The following is a 7,500-nucleotide window of genomic DNA, read 5'->3' on the forward strand; positions in this document are numbered from 1 at the left end:
AACCAAGTTATTCTGGCTGTACGGTTGAGGGGAAGTCGGAAATGGATAATTCCGGTTCTTTCATTACCATAACTTTCTTTTATTCCCTTACTGTTCGTCAAATTTCTTCTCCTTCTCTATCGGTTTCCCTGAATTTCTCTTTTCGTATCGTTCACTTAAGAATAAAAAAATTGTATTCTTGTAACTCGTTTACCTTCTAACTTACGTTTTTTATGCGTTTTTTTTCGCTCTCTCTTTCTTTTCCTAGCTTTCTCTTCATTCATAAAAGGTCAGATTCAGATCTCATCCTTAGGCTGTGTTGAATACAGGTAGGTCTATATCATTTATGCAGATCAAGGATTGCCAGCATGAGATAAATGTGTGTGTGTGTATATATATATATATATATATATATATATATATATATATATATATATATATATATACATATACATATATATACATGTATATATATATACATATATATATATATATATATATATATATATATATATATATATATATATATATATATATATATACATATATACACATATATATATATAATTTTTTTTTCACACCCATTTTTTTTTTTTTCTAATAATAATATTACCTCTCCTACTATTGCTTTTGTCCCGTCTTCTTTTCATCCTCTTCTTGTCATTATTACTTTTCTCCCTCTTTTTTTTTATTTATGCTTCCCTCAACACCATTTGTTAATCCACTTTCTCAATCCATCGATTACTTTTCGTGTCTTTGCATCTTCTCAATAAGGCCTTTTCCTTTAACATCAGTAATTTATCGTTTATGTCACCATGGTGATAGAAAGCACTGCTGATCTGTCATATAAAAATATAAACAGACACATACACGTGTATGCATATATACATATATATGTATGTATGCATGTGTATGTGTATGTGTATGTGTTTGTGTGTGTGTTTGTGTGTGTGTGTGTGTGTGTGTGTGTGTGTGTGTGTGTGTGTGTGTGTGTATGTGTGTGTGTGTGTGTGTGTGTGTGTGTGTGTCTATACACACACACGTATATAAACAGCATATTTGGAAGTGGACTGTTCCCTTCCGCCTCTCACCCGCTTTACCCCAATCCCCCGGCTCTGAAGGCCAAACGTGCAATTGTGGCTGTACACAACGACCACGTTTGATTGCCCTTTCAGTGACTTCCTCAGTCCATGAATCCATGTCCATTACAGCTCGACTTGTTCTCTTGTTGCTCTTGTTCTTGTTTATTTAATTTCCTGTGGTTTCTTCTATTTCGAGTTATTTTATAAAAAAAATAAAAAAAATCAATTGTTTTCAATTATTTGATTTTCTTTTCAGTCGTACTTTTTGATCATCTCATAAATAAATGTTTTACTTTTACCTTTTTCATTCACATTTCCCATACTTCACATTTGGAACATCCTTTTCCAGTTATCTAATTTCGTTTATTAATTTTATCAAACTTATGGCATCCTTTTTACTCTTTTCTTTCAAAATCTATATTATCTTTGTCTTCATATTCTTGTATTTTTAACCACTATGATTTACTTCCTTTATTACATGCTTCCTTGTCTCACTTCCGTTTATCATCAAGGTAATTCAAATCTCAGAAGGCCTGTGTGATGGAAAGTATATAATGAACAACTTCAAAATGTCCATGGCCAGGAGAGAACAGTTATGCATTGCTAACAAGTTTGTTTTTTTGGCCACATCTCACATGTATATTTCAGACCCTTAATAATCTACTTCTACCAGATGAATTTAATCTTAAAGAATCCTTTAGCGATATACTACCAGCTGGTCACTCTTAGTCACGCAGCTGATGCATCGTGTAAGCGTGAAGTCACACTTTATTCCTTCTTATTATTCAACACGCTTGTGTCTACGCTTGCATTTTATTTTCTATCTTATGTTCTCTCTCTTTTTATATATATATATATATATATTTTTATTACTTACTTTTTTCATCTGTTTTATTGTTTTAAATTAATATGTTCTTCCCTCTTCGTGTATGCCATTATCTTAAATTAAATTATATATTTCTTTTTTTTCTTTCAAATCTAGCGCAGTTTTCCCTACGTATTAATCTTTTACTTGACCTTCTTTCTATTAAATTATTTTCTCTTTCTCCTTTCTCTCTCCCTCTTTTATTTTATCAAGTCTTCCCTTTCTTACTATCTCACTTCCTCGTTCTTGAGACCTTTCTGACACTCAAGGAGAGGGAAAAAATGTTGCCAGATAGCCTCTACTCCTGCAGGGCTCTGGCAAAGGCGATATTATTACAACCCATTTTGCAATCGTCAACATTTGCTTCTATTGCCATGTCGGTGTTGGCGTGCGTCGAGTAAGAGCCGTGGTTTTCGTCCTGGCGACAGAGACTCTGAAGGAGTTTAGTGGAAGCAATTGCTTTGGTATCCTTTGATCGAAGGATATGACGGTTCCAAGACTTATCATTAAAAGGATGTATGACACGATGAAGCATCTTATGGAATTATATTTTACTGAACTAGATACAGATTGATAAAAAAGTAACTGAGTGGATGGACTGAACACAATGGACGAGTGGCGAATAAAACACAACACACGCTGCAGTGCCACCAGCATACAACTCACAGCCTCGTATGATCAATCATGATGGATGATATTGCCCTCCCCCCCCTTTTCCCCTCCCAACTATCCATCTACCCATCCCCCCTACCCCATTCCCTCCCTCCCACCTTATTATCCCCCTCAAATTCCTAACTCATCTCCCCCCTTCCTACTTCCCTCACCACCCTCTAATCCCCACGCCCCTACCTCCACTTCATCCTCATCCTCGCCACTTCCCTTCACACCCCCACCCCCACCCCCAAAACAATTGCCATCTGCAAGATTCCTCTTTCAATCACGACACAAACACAACTCGGGCCCTTCACAACAGTTTTGCCTCACCCTTCTGTCGACTTCTTCTCTAAAAATATGTTAACGTGAGGTTGTAGCGATGATATGACAAGGAGAATGTGACACAAAAAAGTTAATATGTAGTGTTGACTGGCACATGTTCGATGATGTCATGCCTCAGTGCTATGATGGACGTGGTAACTGTAATAACTGTTATAGCATGTGATGGAGAAATCTTGGAGTGTAGTGGACGCGATCACAACCTAACAATTGGTTTCTTGTGCAGCCAAACCGTACGACTTATGAGACATGCATATGTGTGATGTATGATGCGTGCGTGCATGCGTGCGTGCGTGCGTGAGTTCGTTCGTTTATGTGTGTACATGAGTGTACAAATGTGTTTACAATACACATTACACGTCTTCGCAGGGCCCCGTCAGGTAGCATGACTCATCCATCACACTAAAACTATTTTAATAGTCTTATAGTGCTTATAGCACTGTGAGGAGGATTACTGTGCGATTTTTAATCACCATTATGTTAAAAATTATTATTTAATTCATAAGGTTATCGACGAAATTTTAAGCTCTAGGCCTACATTTTTTCTTCCAAATATTGCTAAGAATTTACGAATTTCCACAACTTAACAATGGTGGTAATGATGATGATGATGATGATGAAGAAAAATTATAATAATGAAGAAGAAAAATAAGATGATGATAATGATAATAATGTTAATGATGATAATGATGGCGATAATGATAATAACGATATGATAATGATAATGATGATGATATAATGACGATGACGATACAAAACATAACTGAATGTTCGAGGATCACTGCTTGAACACTTGAGAGAACCTTGAGGAGTAAGAAAGCACGATCGAATGCTTGAGCCTCAAGGACAAGGATGAGTCACGAAGCTGTATACTCTCACAATTATTCTAAATCACTTTACGGGCGAATGAAGCAGATTATTACCATACACTGAATAGAACGGGGATATGCCAATGACTTACTATTCGTGCGTGAATTAATCTTTAATTTAGATAACGGTATAAAAGAGTGTGTTTGGTTATTTGTATGTCTGTGTTTGTGAGTGAGTGAGTGAGTGAGTGAGTGAGTGAGTGAGTGAGTGAGTGAGTGAGAGAGAGAGAGAGAAAGAGTGAGTGAGTGAGTGAGAGAGAAAGAGTGAGTGAGTGAGTGAGAGAGAGAGAGAGAGAGAGAGAGAGAGAGAGAGAGAGAGCGAGCGAGCGAGAGAGAGAGAGAGAGAGAGAGAGAGAGAGAGAGAGAGAGAGAGTGTGTGTGTGTGTGTGTGTGTGTGTGTGTGTGTGTGTGTGTGTGTGTGTGTGTGTGTTTGTGTGTGTGTGTGTGTGTGTGAGTGACAGAGAGAGAGAGAAGGAGAGGGAGAAAGGGGGAGGGGGAGGGGGAGGGAGGGAGGGAGGGGGAAGGGGAGAGGGAGAGAGGGAGAGGGAGAGGGAGAGGGAGAGGGAGAGGGAGAGGGAGAGGGAGAGGGAGAGAGAGAGAGAGAGAGAGAGAGAGAGAGAGAGAGAGAGAGAGAGAGAGAGAGAGTATGAGTGTGTACTTTCATCCCCTCTAAGATAATAACGACCTAAAACACTCACGAGGTCTGTGCTATTTATAAAAAAAAACACTAAACTTAGATTTTTTAAAAGAATTACACAAAAAAATAAGACAACATTCTCTCCTGGCCGCAACTCATCAGCTGACACATATTTTATTATGACTTTCTAAGAGTGAGTAAACTGCAATTTTCGTCGATGGTCATGTTTTCTCATGAATTCTATCTATCCTTACTATTTACTTTCTCATCTTTACTATACAAATCCATTTTCTTTCTTTTTTTTCTCCAGTCTTTCTATTCTTTCTATTTTTCCCTTACTTCGCCTTCCTTCTACTTGTCTCCCTACTATATTTTTTCTTTGATTCTTGCTCTTGTCCTTTTTCCTCTGGATCTCCCCCTCCCCCTTCTCCTCCCCTCATACTTTTTCTCCTTGTTCCCCCGCTCCCTCTCCCCCTTCACTTCCTCCCGTTCCCTCCACCCCCTATTTTTTCTCTGCCTTCCCTCCTCCTCAATCCTTCCTCCCCCTCACATCCTACCAAGCTACCCCCCCATCCCCACCTCGCTAATCTCCATTTATAAACAAGCAAAGCACTGGATTGCTATTCTCAACATAACCACCAATATCCCTTTTAACTTTCATACTGATTAAAACCCTATAACAAATCTGTCATGCAATAACTCGAACCCTACGCCCTGTATTAATATCGTCGGCGCCATATCCATCACAGTCATTCGCATCTGGTGAAGACTCAAGGATTAATCTCTAACATTTGATGATCAACATGTACGCAGATGCCGACAGCTCACATCTGGGTGTTACTCAGCAATTGAATATCGCTCATGTCAAATTGCTGTTGCTTTCGTCATCTCTTGTCTTATTCTGGATTTGTCGATAACCTCATATATATAGGTCTTATATGGTTGATTTTGCATTTACGTATTCATTCATCCATCTATATCCATAGTGAAGATTCACCGCAGTACATCCTTATATGTACTGGAGGATCGACCTTCCGCATGACTGACCCACTGTCCACGCTCTGGTATCTGCCACACCCCTCTTCAACACTCCATGTTCATATGTCTGTGTTCTCTCTCTCTCTCTCTCTCTCTCGGTTGCCCACGCAAATAACACAAACACGAATGCTTTTTCTGGAAACACAATATTAGGTCATCGCAATTATCGGGACAAGTCATACCATTCACTGCATTGCACCGTTTCTGTAACTCCTCGCAAGTAATATATATATCACCACGGAAAACAAAAACAAAACACATTACTATTCACTGTTCGACTTTCACATATCCACTATACACCACAGACCACGAGCTGGTGCATGACGCTCCCGTGCGGCGTCTCGCCATGCACTGAGAACGACCTTCCACAAACACGTCATGTCTCCTCACTTTCCGTCTCCCACGCTGCATCGATCTGCCGCCCTTCCCACACAGGAGACTCTCTCGGTGCTGAGTGTCTGCGGCTACGTCCCCTCCCACAAAATCCTTCACTAAGGGACGAATAGAGACTAGTCTATGATCTGCGGGTCCTGCGTTTCCGCTCGGGAGTGCGAGGCCTACCTGGGATAGGCTCAGTACAGCACGCGAGAGGAAAGTCGAGGAAGGCGGTTTCCAATATTTACCATTTCCTCCCTCTGCCTCACCCTGAATGACTGCCAGACATTCCGCAGACAGACGAGGCGGTTATTCGATAGTGACTGATTACCACGCGAAATCGAGGACGGACACTGGCATGCAATTTATTTGTGTTTTGTACGTGGAGACATCTTGGTGCACGTCTCCACAGCCGAGCGTCACAAAGGCAAGTTGTTCGGATTTCGCGGCTGTGAGGCAGGATCACCTTGTGGCCCTCAGAGTCGCCCCACATCTTTCCACCACATCCTCCTCTTCCTCTTGCCATTCCTCCTCCTCCTCCTTCAACTCCTCTCCTCCACCTCTTGCTTCGCTGTTATCACCACGCCCCCTTGCAAACCCCGCCTTCTTCCACGTGTTATCTTTGACAAGGTGTTTCATCACATGTACTGTCAACTGAAGGGGCATTACAGTATCAGAGAACACTATAAGTTCACTTGTTCTGTGAAATAAGAGAAATTTATACCTTTTTTCCTTCACTCAAACGCACACACATGCGCCCCAGTCCCAAGTTCTCGTGCTTAGGTTAGACGCCACACTGAGCCAGGAGTTGTAACACACTCTGGCCTCAACTCTCACTCTCTCCCCCTCCCCCTACTCCTCCTCCTCCTCCCCCTACCCCCTCTCCCCTTCTTCCTCTTCCCCACCCCTCTTCTTCTTCCCCCCCCCCCCATCCTCTCTCCTCCCTCCAGGGCCCCTTCCCACAACGCCCTTACTTCGACTCTCTTTCGTGACGAATGTTTGATATTTTTAACGTGCCTGAGCGGTCAGATAATGCGATAATTTTACTCACTTATCATGCACAACTGTCATGTACAGAATGACCACCTGTTACGCATATCTTTAACGGTGGCGAGTGATCCGAAGCCCTACAAAAATAAATGAAAAGATTGAGAAAAGAACGAAATGTTATGGAAAATACCTGTCCGTCGCCCGCTTGGCGTTACCTACCCCCGAAGTCCGGTTAATCGCATAAACAAACCACAGACTCCAAAATGATTTCACGAATGGTATATATAACCCTACTAACGTTCGTACCCATCTTAGCCCCTTAATACAAACAGAAACACGACAAGAACGACCAAAGAAACAACGCATTTTTTTCCTGAAGGCCTCAGTCATAACGTAGACTCACGCACTGTACAAAACCAAGCCATCCATTCTTACCTGGATCTGGACCATGACAACAACATACAAACATCGGATCAAGCCTATATCAACACATTTCAATACATCGGCGCAAAGAGACAGATATCTATTCTAAAACTAGACAATATTTTCTGAATCATGCGCAACCCGCATGGGGGCCTAACAACAATGACAGACGTTAGGTGTCTCGTAAACATTCTGCCTCCTCTGACCTAAACACAACGGATTTACAAACCTATGTAACACACACGCTGT

At 41.1% G+C, this 7,500-nt stretch overlaps 1 protein-coding gene across 7 annotated transcripts in view; it reads right to left on the reverse strand.

The window, feature by feature from the left end:
• The window catches only part of LOC119596088 (phospholipase D alpha 1-like), a 24,851-nt gene that overhangs the window by 11,527 nt on the left and 5,824 nt on the right, over positions 1-7,500 (reverse strand). For 2 of the 7 annotated variants that reach the window (XM_037945220.1, XM_037945217.1), the window contains exon 1: positions 6,563-6,649. The exons of 2 other annotated variants lie outside the window; for them this stretch is intronic. The gene's annotated coding sequence lies outside the window, so the exon portion shown is untranslated. Of the gene's footprint in view, positions 1-5,727; positions 6,217-6,304; positions 6,326-6,562; positions 6,650-7,500 lie in introns of those variants that run through there. 3 more of the 7 variants (XM_037945219.1, XM_037945218.1, XM_037945221.1) reach the window with 3 other exon arrangements.

Source organism: Penaeus monodon, chromosome 37, assembly GCF_015228065.2.
Source record: "Penaeus monodon isolate SGIC_2016 chromosome 37, NSTDA_Pmon_1, whole genome shotgun sequence".
NCBI lineage: Eukaryota > Metazoa > Arthropoda > Malacostraca > Decapoda > Penaeidae > Penaeus > Penaeus monodon.